Raw genomic sequence first — 17,655 nt, forward strand, 5'->3', positions numbered from 1 at the left:
GTGAACACAATACAGTGGTGCCTCGCAAGACGAAATTAATTCATTCCGCGAGATTTTTCGCCTTGCGATTTTTTCGTCTTGCGAAGCACGGTTTCGGAAAAGTTTTGGAAAAGCTTCAAAATTCACCAAAGTCTTCAAAAACCTCAAAAAAGGCTACCACACCGCGTGCTATGAGTTGCTCCTCGAAGTCAAGTCGCAACTGTATTAACGGTTTTAAGAAAAAGGAAACAAACTTGCAAGATGTTTTCATCTTGCGAAGCAAGCCCACAGGGAAATTCGTCTTGCGAAGCAACTAAAAAAACCAAAAACCCTTTCATCTTGCGAGGCATTCGTCTTGCGAGGAACCACTGTACTAGCCAACCCTGCAGTAGACTACAAATGGCCAGTCTGAACAGGAAGATTTAGTAAGTCCTCTCGTTGAGCTGGAATGGATGGAGTCACTCACTACCCGGGAACAATGTACATCCACAGGGGAGATGTCCTGAAGGTTTACTGTGGTGAACATGAGATGTCAAAGAGATAAACAACTACCTGATGTTTAGAAGACATTTGAAGGCAGCCCTGTTTAGGGAAGTTTTTAGTGATTGATGTTTTAATGTATTTTTAATCTCTGTTGGAAACTGCCCAGAGTGGCTGGGGAAACCCAGCCAGATGGGTGGGGTACAAATAATTTATTTTTATTATTATTATTATTATTATTATTATTATTATTATTATTATTACTACTACTACTACTACTACTACTACTACCAGCAGTTCTATCACTGGCAGCTCCTAATATAAAGAGGAAACTCAAATGTGCAAAGGAGTTTCCATTGCTGGAGGTATGTGGACCTATGGTCCACCTGATGTGCAACAACATCTGGAGGCAGGAGTGGCTGTTGGGATGGAGTGGACCTGACCTTCCAACAGCAAAGTTGCTGCTGTATTCCAGAAGGGTTGGACAAGGGCGCAGGGAGGTTAGCACTATGTGATCACACCAGCGGGAGTGCTGGATGGGCACCAATGGGGTGTTTACACCAGGCATGGTCAAACTTGGCCCTCTAGATGTTTTGGGACTACAATTCCCATTATCCCTGACCACTGGTCCTGTTAGCTAGGGATTATGGGAGTTGTAGTCCCAAAACATCTGGAAGGACAAGTTTGGCCATTCCTTGTTTACACAGTACAGACCTCCCCACTACATCGCCCTCCCTTTCCAGCAGTTAGTTAGCAGTAGTGACTCCACTTCCAGGATGTCAAGTAACCACTGCTGCCCCCCACCCAACTGCTTCTGTCTGGAGGGACACAGGCTCCCCTTTTTGACAGTACTGCTTCATCTGCTGTCAAATAGGCTGCCACATTTCAAAACATTTCAGTGACTCAGTCTTCCCTGCAGTTTTGAAAATGATCTCCTCACAGACAGACCCACTTGCAATTCCTATCACTGTAATCGGAAACCCACTTCTGAAAGTGAAGGCAACAATCATTCCTGTTCCATATTCTTTTGTCATTAACAGTATGACATACCAGAGAATTTTAAATAGGCTAATTCCATGCACTGTTGCATGGAGATTACATGCCTTCCCTGTGCTCATCATTCAAAGGTAAAAGAAGAAGAATAGATCAAAACCAGGGAAGTCTTTGCCTTTTGTGTGCTTGTGCATGTGACTCATTAGGTCCCTTGCTACCTATGTTCAAAATAAATGACAAATTTTCTGCATAGCCTGTGGAGGCTTTTGCTGAAAGAAAGTCATTTCCCAATCCTAAAAAAGAGCAAATTATGCCTATTCAAGGCACAAAGTTGAAAACTGAATTTCAAATAATTTAATTACAGGATATAATTACTTTACCAAATCGGTGAAGTATTCATTAGACAATGGTAATTTCCACTTAATTCCCCATGATACATATCCTGCCTTTGATATACAAAAGGTCTTAGATACTTTCTAATCCCCAGGCATGAAACGCATCAAATTACACTGGCAAAGGCCAATGAAGCAACCGAAATAATAACATCTAACAGATGACGAGGGACAATAAGCTATGTTTAGAGAAGGTAAAACAATGTTAAGTAAGTTGCTGGGGCATGAATACACCCAAATGAGAGAGTTCCTCTCAGTAGGCTGTGATGCATTAACCAAAAATAATAATAACAATCTGATGCATTTTCAATCCTGTCTCCTGCCTTTATTTTGTAATCCATCCATCACACAACAGTTTTTTACTGTAAACAAGTACAGTTCACAGTTCTTGGGGGAGGTTTACCCATATGTTGCTAGGCACCTTGAAGGTTCTTGCATTTATTGATGAGGTCTTTAACAACTAGCATCCAGGATACCTTAAGGGTATTCTGGTTCCTTATATCCCTGCACAATAGCTCAGTTGGTAGAGCATGAGGCCCTTAATCTCACGGTTGTGGGTTCCGAGCCCCACGTTGGACGAAAGATTCCTGCATTGCAGGGTGTTGTACTAGATGATCCTTGTGATCCCTTCCAACTCAAAATTCTATGATTCTGTGATCCCTGAATCCCAATGTAGCAGTACAGAGAGTTCTGCAGTCACTTCTTTTTCTTCAGATTGTTTGCCCTGATTTCCTCCATCCCTCACTGGCTATGTGATTTCCTTCCCATCAGTTAAACATCAGGACCTGCTGACTTCTGAACCATAAATTGGATGAGTTGTCATCACAGAAGAACACTACTATCGAACTAAGCATGAACCAGGGCAGAGGGAGACACTAAATTTTAGGACACTCATGCAGGGAAACAGCAGAATCTGGAGTGTGACCTAATGTGCCCCAGTTGGACTCATCAACTCCTAGTTCTGCCCCCAGAGCCCAAACACAATCTCCTCTAGGTCTCAAGGACACTGATGGCAGTGAGCCCCAATAAAGGCCTGTTCCCAATAGTACATCACTCCACAGCCAGTGGAGGCTGGCCTGTTATGATGAATGGAGCACCATCCTCAGTCATCACTCAGCCAGTCCCCATCTGCCTGGCTTTGTATGGTCTGGATTAGCTAACATTGACCGATTCTACCTACCTTTGGTCTTCCTGCCTTCTGCCCTAGCAGTTCTAATGGCCATCATTGCTCACAGCACAATGTTTGAGTTCTGCCTGAAAGGAATGCAGCCTCATAAAGTTGCATTCAGCTTCAGGGTCCCAATTAGTGCTCCAGGAACAGTTGCGGAAGTCAGGCTGAGTCCTTAAACAACCTAGACATAACAATTTCCATAGGTTTGATCATAGTTTATGTCTCATGCAGTGCTGTTTTTCTAAAAAAAAATGTTTAGGGGTACTCTTATTTTGACTCAAGAAAATCACCATTTTATAGTTCAAATTGGTGAAAATAAATACAGTAAATGGACAGAAGTACAAAGATTCACAAAATGTTTTGGGGTATTTGTACCCCTGCATACCCCCAGGAAAAACAGCATTGGTCACATGTACTCAGAAGTGGAAACAGTTGAGTTTGTTTAATAATAATAATAATAATAATTTATTATTTATACCCCGCCCATCTGGCTGGGCCTCCCCAGCCACTCTGGGCGGCTTCCATAAAAACCAAAAATACATTAAAATATCACACGTTTAAAACTTCCCTGAACAGGGCTGCCTTAAGATGTCTTCTGAATGTCAGGTAGTTGTTTATCGCTACTGATTATATTATCCTGATTATAATATTTGTGTTTCTCTCCTGTTTTATAATGTTCCTTTCTTACTGCAGGACCTGTTGTGTTTTTGAACTATGGCTTTTTGACTGGTATACTAGCACGCCCCACTAAATTTCATTCATACCAGCGAGTGCAGTGTGATACAACAAATGTCACTGGATAACATCACTACAAGTCCACTCTTTCCACACATGCTTGTTTCTGTGCCTCTCCCCCTGGCCCCAATATTTCCAACAAGAAAATAGTAGGAAATAACTGTATGCTGGTATATCACCCCAAATTTTGTCACTTTACTCCTGGGGTTTCCTGGGTTAATGAAATTTCAGATGGATTGGTTTACTGGAACAGAAATGGAAATGAGCATTAAACTTCCACTATAGTCTACTGTACTTCCAGAAGTGGCTTTTATGTCATGTGAAAACACATATATAAAGTGGAAATCAACTGCTAGGGAAATGCTTCTTTTCCAGTAGTAGCCTTCCATTTCTCTTGACAACACCAGATCCAACATCAGATCCAGCTTATTAGACAGCATCAGTGGGTGGATTTGACCTTCCAGAGAAATTGCTTCCTTCAAGAACTTCAAAGTTCAGAGTCTTTTCATTGCAATTGATAATGCTGTGGTCCATGACTGGGTGGGATCAACTTAGCTACCTCTGATTCAGCCAGGAAAAAAGTAAATGTGGTGCACCTTTGCTCTTCAACCAAAAAGAAACAAAGGCTCCTGGAGCAGCTTCTAGATCATTAAAACAAGAGAGTCACAGCCCTCAGGTTTACAATCTAAAAAGACACAGCATAAGAAGAGAATGGGTTGGGAAAGAAGAGGAAATCAGCAAACCCAGATACCAGTTCTTAGCTACAAGTTTTTCTAATGACCATCTTGGGTGAAAAGAGTTCAAGGAAAGGAGGATACAAAAGTTGATGGTCTCTTATCCATGCCAACTGAGTGACCTTGGCTCCCTCTTCTGCTACAGCCTGTTGTAATGGCTGCTGCCAGGTGAAATATGACAGAGGGAGGCAAAAGGTGTCTCAGCAGAGCTGACAGTGGCCCTAGTGACTAAAGGTCCAATAAAATATGGACGATAAGTCCAAGCCCACACTCAGTTGGGGTAAGTCAGCCCAGAAGACCATTTGCAGCTCAGAAGAAATACGACCCTCCCAACATAAATTCGCATTCGTCCTTGATATGTGCAGCACTGGTTCTTCAGAAGCAAGGTGCTCTGACAATTACTTCCAATCTCAGAAGATTCAATTAGCTCATTATGCAAATGAAGCATCAATCTGTGAGCTAATCCTGACACATCTTATTATATAATATAATGAAGGCACAGGGTGAGATGAAATACAAATTAGTGTTACAGTTATGTGGAAACTCTAGTCTTACCTCCCCCGCACAACCAATAAGAAGGTCTTAAATTGTGCATTACCAGAACAGGCATTATGAATCCACACATAAATGCATGATTATGGATAATTTACAAAATGTGAATTCTGTTCTTATTCCCTTAAAATGTACCAGGTTGAGGGTGCAGTTTACGGTGGCTGGTTGGCTTACTTTTTTTCCTTTATTCCAAGCTGCAAATGGAAAGGGTAAGTGAGGCAGAACAGCCAAGCAAACTTTAATTGAAAATTTATTAATACTTTAATGCACAGCAGTTTGATTCATTCAGTTTATAGGCTGATAACATTTAATACATTCTAATTTTTTTTAAATTAATAAAATAATCTCCAATCTGCCTCGCTCACTGGCTTTTTCTCAACTGCTTTGCCTTTATGTAAAGTTCTAGCCCCGCTGGGTAAGAGGAGAGGAAGGAAAGAAGCCAACCATCAGCAAATTACATCTCTCCCGAGATCCTTATCTGGTCTACTTATGACTTTTCCCCTCCCCTCCTGCTTTGCTAACTTTGTGTACAGCATATCTTGGCTCAGAGCAGAGTCCATATCATCGTGGCATCCCTTTGAAATGTTTTATCTAATTGCATCTTCTTTATTAGCTTGGAAATGGGCAGCCCTCATCGTCTGTGCTTGAACTAACTGTAAATACTTCTATCCCTGGGGTTCGTTGTTAGCTCTCTCTCTCTCTCTCTCTCTCTCTCTCTGTGTGTGTGTGTGTGTGTGTGTACGTGCACTCATACGTTTAAATTTCTTGGCCAGATCACAAAAATTATGCAGCTTTGCCAACCCTAATGATTAGATCTGTGCATTCCAAATATTGGTCCTCTTTGCAGTGGAGAGGAAAGGAAGAGGGGGAGCAGGCATTCAGTTCTGGGAGAGGGCGGCACAGCTGGGGCAAATTATCTTTCCTCATTTTCTCAAAGGGATCAGGAAGCCCAAATAACAACTTGCTAAAGTGGGGTGGAGAACTTCCAACCCTCCAGAGTACAACTCCCATCAACTCTGGCCAATGGCTATCCTTGCTGGGGCTGATGAGAGCTGCAGTTCAGCAACATCGGGAGGGCTGAGGTTTCTCCACCCCTTCTGTACACAGTCACCAGGAATTTGTGACAAAAGCCCTCTTGAGGCTGTACTGCTTTGGGACAAAGGTGATGAAGGAATTCATGTCTGAATGCTCACCGCCTCAATGTTTGATTTCAGCTCCAGTAAAGAGATAAATGAAGCCTATCTCAGAATGTAAGAGGGCCATTTGAAGATGCTCCTCGGTGGGGTCCCCCTCCCCTTTGTGTCAGTGCATCTATAAGACCAGAAGCCAGAGAAAGGCTTATGTGAGGATTATTCACTCCATAACCCATCACAGCTGCTACAGTCCATTGTGCATCCTGTTCCCAGCCCATGCTAAAACTGATGAAGAGAAGAAGCACTTTTATTTCACAGTCCATTGAATCAATGGATGGAGCTGTTTCAGTCTGTTGAGTTAATGTGGGTGTCTCCAAAAACACAGTAAATCCATTTAAAGTATTTACCCCCCAAATAAAAACAAATATATATGGCATTGGCATGAGGGAAGCACATTGTGAGGTGATAGCATGGCCTTCTGCTAAGACCAGACATAAGAAATTCCTGACACTTGGGTTCTTTTCATGTATACATGTCCTGTTCAAATGTTGGCCTATGTTCTGTATTGAACATGCATTCTGATTTGTTTCATATGACAATGAACATCCATCCTGCATCCATTCTGATTTGCATGTATGATGCTTGTGCATTTTCCCATTATTCATTCACCCTACACCATTCCCCTATCACTTTCCTGACTGTAAAGAGTCCGGCATATGTGTGTTTTTAAGTGGATTTGTTGTGTTAGGGAAACAGGGTGCTTCAGTTCCACTCTAATTGCACAAACCTACAATTCTGGTATGGCTATCAATCCTTTTCACAAAGCAGTGACACTCTGGGGGCTATCTATCCACTGGCGGAGGAAGAGGAGTGCAGGGGGGGCGCACCAACCCGGCAGCGCGATTCCCAGGATGCCATCGTGGCTGCCCCCCGCCACCGCTGGGCACCCCGCCACCGCAGGTGGAGCGCCCTGCCCCCAGGACGTGTGCCCCGCCCCTGGGACATACGCCAGCCCCGCCACACCTGCTCTCCGCCCCCCCCCCCGGTGCCGGAGCATGAAGCTCCGCCACTGTATCTATCAATGTTGTCCTTCATTGGGGAGGGGAGGGGGAGGTGAGACAGCCATTTTAGAATGGCCAGGCTGTGGTCATTAACTACACAGCTTCCCTGGACAGCTACCTGGCTCTATATCTAATGTCCACTCTTACAACTCTTTTATTTATTTACAAGGGGTTTCAGTCCCTGTTTGCTTCACTCTCCAACCTGCCTTTGCCTTTGCTAACCCTCCTTCCCACATACCTGGTCAACCCTCCCTCCTCTTCCACCTGACCAAAAACCCCTCCATTTATACCTCACTCCCCTTGCCTATCCCCTCATAGAGGCCACACAAAGTGCAGCACAAGGCCACACAAAAGCCTTACGTTTTTATGTATATAGGAAGAAACATTTCTATCATCCTGTGTTTCAGTGACTGGCAATCAACATTTTCATTTTCACACAGCAGTCGATGTAATTCCAGAATGGGGCATTATGGGGCATTCTTGCTGCTGATCACAGATCCAACAGATGACAGGCCACCCTTCCAAAGTTATACCAAAGTGGAGGGTGGGGAGTCAATGACATAGGAGGGAGCACCCTTGGGAGGAAGGATTAGGTCAAGGACCCAATTAAGAGACAAGCCAGCCATGAGATGTCTAAAGCAAACCTCAACATAAGCACCCTTCGAAATTCATGCTTCATCAAATTATGCAATGCAGTTCTCCCACCAAAATAATGCGTACAAAAATGTACAAACTGGAGTAAAGTGTGTACATAAACACACATGTATTTGAACATGACATAAACTGAATACAAAAATGGGGTTCTTAGGATAAATTCTCACTAAGGTGCTGATGAAGACTTTTCTAGGAAGGAAGAAGAATGCAAACTGATGTGGAAATGGAGAAAACTGGGGAGAAAGCAACCATCAGAAACCTAAATAGGCAGATTTGCTCATCCTTTGTCCCAGCCTAGGAGACTGATGATAAATTCAATACCCTTCCCCATAGTTACTCCACCTCATGGATGCAAACTTAAAATATGTGAGTCAGATTATTGGGAGGTAGAGATAGCTATCAGTATGAACAGCTTTTTAAAAATGGATTAGATGAATACATTTACATTATTAGGTCCATCAGTCACCACTAGCTGTTGTTTATTTATTTATTCGCATGTTTGAGGGTGCATAATCTTCTTCTCCGCCAAATGAGTTCAGATTGGAAAACTATTAAAAAACAAAACAAAAATGTATACATTAAAGAGGCCTGCAGCCGGGTGGGTGGGTGTGTGTACAAAATAAATTAGCAGCATTAGCTTCTCAGCAGGGAGAATTATACGAACAAAACTCAACTCCATCACATATGAAAGTTAAAGGACTGCTTGAAAAGAAAAGTCTTTATAAGTTCATATAACTGAGCCGTGCTCTTGAGTTTGCTGGATCTCAAGACGCAATCATTTCCATAAAAACAATGCAGCAAGGTATTAATTGTTGAATATGATTTTGGGGTGTACAGATGTGTGTCGATGCTCAAATCTACCCCAAACAAATGGCTAATTTCATAACTAGCAGCCTATTGTCAGATACATAAGCTGTCCATCAATTTTTGTTTGTTTCAGCTTCCCAGCCCTTCCCCAACTTAGTTTGCCCTGTTTCAGCATCAGTTATCTGTATTATCTGTACTTTTAAAAAATCTCCATATGAAAATTCATTAAAATTGTGTGCATTCTCCCTAATATACACATTCTTGCAAGCAGCTTCCCCATTTCTCCCCTAGAATTATATGGCTCAACAGATACTATGTTCTTGCCAGCTATTGGGTGTTTTTTTCTGTGTTGAAATAATTCATCTGCAAAACTTTGATTCATTCATTTCCTTTTGGTTTCTATTCTCAGCCCTTTCAGCCAGTAAGTGTTAATGTTAAAGAGTTTGCAGCAGCTACTTGCATGCATCTAAAGCTTGCAGCCCTTCGCAAAGACTGTTTAACGCCAAATATTTTCTATTCAATGAATACAGAGAATTCTGGAATAAACTGATTTTTTCATTTCTGTCTCTTGCTCTAGGCTGATGCCTGCATTTTGTAATTTGTCATGTTATCATTTATCATCTGGCACTTTGGCACTGCCAGGATGTGGTCAGCATTTGTGAGAAGTAGTGTGCAACTCTACCAACTCTTTGGTGACCTTTGCCTTATTCCTGGGAGCTGTGCCTTTAGATTATCTATTAGTTTTTCCCCACCAACAGACACAGAAGATTTCTCTAGACAAATCTCCACCCCACCCCACCCCACCCTGCTTGAAATGTGGTTAATGCATTTTGTCTCCCTTGCACTTTCCGTCCATTTGTATCACTACCTCAGGATGGTGGGTTCAAAAAGCTAAAACAAATGAGCCTGTAAATGAACAACAACAAAAAGTCTTTTGGTTCAGAGGAGACACACCAAGTTACCTTTATCTTATGATCTCTGCCAGACAGCAGCAGAACACACTTATTCTCCCCACCCCCTAATATATTTAGAGAGACAGAAGTTATTAGCAATTCGTGTTTCTCCAAGATAACAAGAAGAGGGAACTTCATTAGCTGATCTGACTCTGATATGTAGGAGTCTGCAGAAAAGCAGAAATACATGAGCTGTGCCAATTGCATTCATTGCACAGGCTGTAGACTGCACAAAAGCAGGTATGTGTGCATGTGCATATGTGTGTGTGCATGTGCATGCATGCATGTGTATAATGAACACTGATGAACCAGGCTGTACACGCTCTTTCTCTCTCTCTTCATATTAGTTTTTTGGCTGGTGTCAATATGTGGAAGTGAGGCTGCCAGCCTAGCCAGTAGGCCATTTAGTACAAGTCTTTCCAGGTTTCATTTAGATCTGTAGGCTTCATCTTGGAAAGAATCCAATGTCTGACTTCATAAAGCAGCAACTTTCACTCACTGCCAAGGAAGCAGAGAACCAGGAGTTATTCTACAGCAGCTTGCCCCAACTTGGTGTCCCCTAGATGTCTGGAACTGCAACTCCCATCATCCTCAGTAGGCCTAGCCAGCTTGTTAAGGACAATGGGAGTTGTTAATCAGATAATTTGGGGGATGCATCCTCATGTGTGGTGAAGGGAGCACCTCTGAAGCTATGGGGTGGAATGGAAGCAAGCTTCCGTCAAGAGAACTCTGTTGCATGGTTTAAGCAGGCGCAAATGTCTGCATTAAGGGCAGCAACTATGCAACTATGAGTACCAGAAACACTGAAAGGGGATAACTGGGTAACATTCAGTTAGGCTCAGGGGGTGAGAAGAGCTGGGGAATAGAGCTGATGGGGACAAGTGCTTATGAAATGCTCAGAATATCACTGCACATTCCATGGCTGGCCCGCCCATGAGGCTAGGTGAGGCAGCCACATCAGGAGGCAGAATCCACAAGGGCAGCAGATCCAAATGTAGATACAGTGGTACCTCGGGTTAAGAACTTAATTCGTTCCAGAGGTCCGTTCTTAACCTGAAACTGTTCTTAACCTGAAGCACCACTTTAGCTAATGGGGCCTCCTGCTGCTGCCGCACCGCCGCTGTGCAATTTTTGTTCTCATCCTGAAGCAAAGTTCTTAACCTGAGGTACTATTTCTGGGTTAGCGGAGTCTGTAACCTGAAGCGTCTGTAACCTGAAGCATCTGTAACCCAAGGTACCACTATATTTATTCCCTCCCCACTTGTTCCTGATGTAGGTCTTCACTCACTACTTTCGTTGTTTGCCTCAGTTGCCAAAATGTCTTGGGCCAGCCTTGGCAATTTCCCTTTAACCATTGCAACCATCTTAATTAAACAATCACCCAATAGGTATGCTGAGGTATAGCCTTCTAAACAGAAGAGAAGAGAATAATTTTTTTATAGCCGTCCACTCTGTTTTTGTGGGCTTTGTAGTTTCATAATCTAGTTCCAAAAGAATCGCCATTTTCACAATCTGTGACCGCTCCTCTTTAGTCACAGAATCATTTTTCTGGTGATCATCTTTGCACAGATGTGTGCTCATTAGATGAATGATAAAGAGCTTACAGCTGTCAATGATCCAGATCACTTACATGGGGAAGGATTGTGGGTCAGTGGTGGAGCATCTGCTTTGAATTCAGAAGGTCCCAAAGTCAATCCCCAGCAACTGCAGGTAGGCCTAGGAATGTTCCCATTCTGAAACCCTAAAGAGCAGCTGCCAATCAGTTTAGAAAGTACTGGACCAGATGGACTTAAAATCTGACTCCGGGCTTGTCCACACTTCTACTTGTACTGTGTCTAGAAAGCATGAGTCTGAGTGGTTTCCCCATTGGCTGCTCCTTACCACTCTTTAGCAATAGATTGAACCAATGTCAACCCAGGGAAAACCCAGTTTGCTGTTTGATCTGACTGAGTGTCGAAGTGCTGTTTTCCCAGAGGAAAGTATGGATAAACCCTTAGCTTCCTTTGCTCCTATTCAATCCAACCCATTATTTTGAACCAAAAAAATAATAATGAAATCTTAATGCTATATTTAGGGGAGGAGCCATAGCTCAGTGGTAGAGCGTCTGCTTTGCATGAAAAGTTCACAGGTTCAATCCCTGGCGTCTCCAGGTAGGCCTGCGTGAAGCCTTGGAGAGTCACTGCCAGTCAGTGTAGGCAACCCTGAAGTAGATGGACCAATGGTCTGAGACAATATAAAGCTGTTTCATGTGTCTCAAAGATCCGGCCCCACAATGCAATGTCCCAACAGAAGAGTGAAATAAATTTAAAACTCCATACTGACTCTATACTCCTTCTACCTGCTTCAGCAATGATATGATTTTTATTATTTTTTATTTTTTAAAAACCTCCTCCTCCTTCTTCCTGAATTCATTTCATAATCAAAATGCAGGTGCTATTGAATTAATAAGATGTTCACCTGCAATTTGACACAGAGGGGGCTGATTTTGCAGGAATCGTCATGCAGGCTATGGGACGCTCTCCCTGAATGCAAAATACCTAATTTACTTCCCTGGAACACCAGTACGCTGACATTTGCAGGAGGGATGCAAAGAAATACGAGCTGAGTAGCTCATGATTAACAGCCGTTTATAGGCACAGATTGCGATAGAAGGATGCAGCCCTTCCATGACAAATACATTAGAAATCCTGAGATCTGTTTCCAACATAATAGGGCAACGTGTCAGACAGGACAAGGAAGATAATTTCCCTGTTTCTGCCTTGTTTGTAAGTAGCAGAGTTGTGGTGGGTTGACCTTTTTTAGACTGTGGGCCACATTCCCTTCTGGATGACCTTCGGGGGCCACATGCCTGTGATGGGTGGGTCCAGAGGCAAAAGTGCAATAGTAGCTGGAGGGCTGGTGGCACTCGATTGATCTCTGGTCACCTGGATTGCTGCTGCATTTTAGGATGCAAAGGTCAGGAGAAGTGGCAGAGCCAATGCGGTGCTCCCATTGATACACTTACACCATTATGAGCTTGCTAGTGCCTCACCCCCTCCCTTCCACTCTTTCTTTCTTTCTCTCTGTCTCACAATCCCATGATGCAGCAGTGATGTGGGCCACCAGAGTTCAGGGCAGCCCCCCTGTTGGCTCCTACATAACTTTGTGTAGAAATGAATGTCCGTTTTACCTTTGTACAATTAACTACACACATTAATGCAAGCCTTTCTGTCCTCCTTCGAGGCAAGCATTATCCGAGTTCAAGGGCACATTCCAGCCTTGAAGAAAATATTTGAGGTGCACAGCTAGGCCAGTGATGGGGTACTTCATGGGAACAATTCCATAGGCCAGTCTACACTAACTGGCTGCGGCTCTCCAGAATTCCAAAGGACATTCCCCAACCTTCCTGATGACACTACATATCCAACCCTAGTGTCTTTGAATGAAGTGGAAATGCTGCACTATCTCTGGCCCTTCCTAAGCAGTCAAGGAGTTGCACAGGAGCCTGGTGGTAAGATCCAGGAAGGAGGAAGAGGACCACAGGTGCTTTGCTAATCCCTTGTTTTCCTGATCATCAGGTTTTGACTGGGGGAAGTGGTGAGGTTCAAAGATCCTCCTTGAGACACCTCCTGCCCAGGTGAGGTGTATGAGAAAGCGTGTGATTCCCCACCATCACCAACCACCTTGGCTTCGGGGAACCCAGCATAGACCTAAAGATCACAGAACTGTTTTGAAATTCAAGGATTGAGCCCAAGGTCCCCAAGCCCTTCCCCCAGTAAATAAATTCAAATGGACACATAATTTTAGTTTAAGTTTTTGGGCAAAATTTTGGCCACAACTTTATTGATTACAAAACAAATTGAGCGGTATTGGCCTAGGCATTGGTCAGAGACTATAACTGACTCCTGCCTCTCTGGCTGGCAGTCTGAAAGGGTAAACACCAAACGAGGGAGCAACATTAGTGAAGATCGATTGAAGCTCACCCCAGGGTTCCTATGGTCCTGGCATGGCCCTAGCCCCTCAAGCAGACTTCAGATGAGATCCAGGACCCCCAGATTCCTTTACCAGAATAGCCTAATTCTGGAGGGGCAGGTTATGGCCACACCTCCCCTCCCGCACATTTCTATAAGCCAATTCCTAACCACCAAACCTTACAAAGTTGGGACGATTGCTAAGGGGGTAGGCGACATCACGCTGCCGCATTTATAGGACCCCGGGATCACGCCACCTGCCCCAAGTGGCCCAAACAGCCAGGCATGATCCCAGAGCCCAACTAACAAGGCTTAGGCCATGCTTTGTAACAACTCACTCCGTGGGGGGTGGCTTAAGGGGCTCGAGTGCAACCAGGACCCTCAATTTAGGAGGATCCCATTTTTTCAATGGGACAAAAAGGAATCCAAGATACGAAACAGGAAACTGTGTCTTTCTAGAGAGAGCTCACATAAAATGTAACTGTAAATGATCTCAGACAGACTGGCAGATGTTATGTTACTTGTTCAACCAGGCTCTTTTGGACAATTTTCTTTTATCTGGGGGAGGTATATTCTACTAGCCAGCTACACAAAATGAATCATTTCATTGAATATTATTTACTACATTGAGGATGGAATCTGCTCTATGTGAGAAGTGAAGGTGTTCCCTCTGTCAAATGACAGAGCTTTTATTCAACTGATTAGGCTACTTTTCTACACAAGGCACGTAGATCTCTGCTACTGTTGGGAGGCAGAAGCTGTAAATCAATTTAGGAGTGTTTTGGGCATCTTTTAGTGGGATTAACCTGCCCACAATTCATCATTCACAAGTTCCACATGTGCTGATGCATCAAGACGAACTCTTGTCAGTTACATCTTTTATCAATAATATTTCCAGCATTCAAGATATCTGGAGGTTTTTGGCAACTACCTTGCTACCTAATCAGCATGTTGCATTGCTTTTGCTGTTTTGTTGTTTGTTTGGGAGGATGTTCGGGATAAAAATACAATAAACACTGTCATTATCATCATCATCAACAGCAGCAGCAGCAGCCAGAACAACAAATTGAACCTCTTCTTATTTATTCTTGGGTGTAAGTACTGTGACACAATTGTCCTGATAATTTGAAAGATAAAAAAACCCACAGGTATTAATGGAGTCTACAAATTCTGAAGATAAGGCCCTATCTTGTATGAAACCAAGCTAACACAAAACAATCACTGTTCATGATTGCTATGCTCTGCCTTCGTGGTTGGAGGCAACATGTTTCTGAATACCAGTTGCTAGGAACCTCAAGAGGGGAGGGTGCTGAAGTCCTGGGATGCTGCTTGCGGATTTCCTTGAGGCATGTAGTTGGTCACAGGGAAAACAGGATGCTGGTCTAAATGGGCTGCTGGCCTGATCTTCTTCTTATGACCTTATTGAAAGAATTTGTACCCTGATTTCTATATGAGTCTCAAAGTGCTGGCATAAAACATTTTTGCTTAGGCAAGTCTACCCAGACATGCAGAATTTGCATTTGTTTAATTTTTTCTTAGCTACTGTTGTTTTTAGTTGTTTCTATCAATAATTTTAAGGGCTTTATTTTATATCGTTGTCAGCCACTTGGAGGTTTGTTTGTGTATGTATATTTATATAGTTACTAAGTAAAGCAGGTTGCATTTTTTAAAAATGGGAAAAAATCAATTAAAATATTCAGAAAACAAAAACAGCAGAGCAACATTCATGCTGCAACATTCATGCTCCAAAGTCTTCTTGAAATAAGGTTGTTTTCACCTCATAGCTAAAACTTTTTCAGGGATGGTGCCAGCCTGGTTTCTAATAGGAGGGAGCTCCATAAAGCTGGCATGACAACTCATTGGCATGGGTCATGCTTCAGGACCATGGAGAGGTGCAAAGAGTGCTCCTCAGGTGATTTCATTGTGTTCCATAAGGTATTCTGGATCTAATTTGCTAAGGGCTTTGCACACTAGTGCAAGAATCTTAACTTGGCAGCAGTTAGGAAGTCAGTACAGGTCTTTTAACAGCAGTGCCATTGGTGGGCATATTTTATTTGGGGAAAGGAAGAGAGGCCACTACCATCTTTATATGTGCAATCTTCTTTTAAATTACTGCACTGGTGCCATCACAAACTTTACTGGCTGTCCAGTGATTGAAAACCTCTCAGAAAATCATGCAGAAAAGTCACTATTTCTTGACTCCCCAGCCATCCATCAGCTCTAATTGTAAGTGCATTGGGAAAACAGCATTCTTTAGTCAGGGTTTTTTTGTTTTTTCCGTTTTCTCAAAAGTGCTTGGATTGTTCAGATGCCATTAGAAGGAAACTAAATAGCCAAGCAATTTAATTTAATTTCTTCAATACTGGTTCATGTTTTCTAAACAGGATCCATAGATCATCCACTTTTGCTGCATCTGAAGTATTGATTACAGTGCATTTCCTCTGGAGAATAAGAGGTACAATCAGGATATTTATGTCATTCAATAGGGCGGGGGACATGCTACTAAGAAAATGATGATAGGAATGCTCCCCACCCAGCTCGGTTCAGAATCAGCTTGATATTGGTAAACGTTTTCAGTGAGCATTCCTTTAAAAAACAGAACACCCTTATCTGTTCTCTTATTGAGTCATTGAGAGCCAGTGTGGTGTAGTGGTTAAGAGCGGTAGTCTCATAATCTGGGGAACCGGGTTCGTGTCTCCACTCCTCCACGTGCAGCTGCTGGGTGACCTTGGGCTAGTCACACTTCTCTGAAGTCTCTTAGCCTCACTCACCTCACAGAGTGTTTGTTGTGGAGGAGGAAGGGAAAGGAGAATGTTAGCCACTTTGAGACTCCTTCGGGTAGTGATAAAGAAGGATATCAAATCCAAACTCTTCTTCTCCTCTTCTTCTTACAGCCCGCCATTTATGTGTAAGCATGTGTCATGTATTGTCCCCAGGACTGGTTGTGACCAGATCGAAGATGGGTGGTCAGACTTCAAACACACATACACATTCTTTATTACAGTCCAAAGACCCACAAAAACAGTTTCGAAAGCAAAATACAGAAGAAATACAGGGGGGGGGGGAATCCAAGGAAGTCACTATGTTTTATCCAGAGCATGTTGATTTCTATTTCTTATTACCTCTGAGATAAATTCTGCCATGGGCAGGGAATATCATTTGACTTATCTTCAAGAAGATACTTGAGATAGAAGGTTTCAGAATTTCCAGGTAAATTTACCAAAAAGGGTTTAATTAATTGATCCCTGGCTTGTTGATACAGCCCACAGTGTAGTAGGATATGCTTCATACAATTGAGAGCCTGAGAACATAAGCAGAGTGGTCAGACTTTATGCTTTAGGATCAAAGTGTCTAAGAACTTGATTTTATCCCATTACCTCTACTTCCTCAGAAATACGAATGCACATCTAGCTCATGGGTGATCAATGTGTTGCCCTCCAGATATTGTTGGACTACAGCTCCCAACATCCCTAGAGTCATCGGCTATGCTGCCTAACGCTGATGGGAGTTGTAATCCAAAACTTTTGGAGGACAAAATGTTGGATTTCTAGGGCTATGTACAGCCCACAACTTGATTTGGGTCCCTGTAGGACAGGGGCTTACACCTCCCTCCAGGCCAAGGTGCATAAAACCAAAGGTGAGCAAAGTTATTTTGGCTCCTAATGAAGAAAATACTACAGGTAAATCTTCATGAGAGTAAAAACATAATAATAAGACATTGAACGACTGACAATTTGATCAGATCTGCCACTGGAGGTGAGTGCTTCATTCTGCCTGACGCTCTTCTTCTTTGGCAATCACTCGAAGCTGAGTAAGATTGTCTTCCATGAATATGGTCTTAACCATGTGTCCGTAAGTGACTGTGGAGGCCAATTCTGAATCTGCACAGCCTTCCACAGTGGGGACAAAGGTTTCCAGGTGGAAGTTGATCATGATGAGGATTTGCCAAATGTATCTTCCTTTTAGCTTGTTTCCCCCTTTCATGCAATCTCCATGAAGCCTTTGGTAAAGGTTGTTCTCCAATTGGAGATGAATGCTTCATCCTGCCTAATATTAGGTCC

Source organism: Podarcis muralis, chromosome Z (assembly GCF_964188315.1).
Source record: "Podarcis muralis chromosome Z, rPodMur119.hap1.1, whole genome shotgun sequence".
Classification (NCBI taxonomy): Eukaryota; Metazoa; Chordata; class Lepidosauria; order Squamata; family Lacertidae; genus Podarcis; species Podarcis muralis.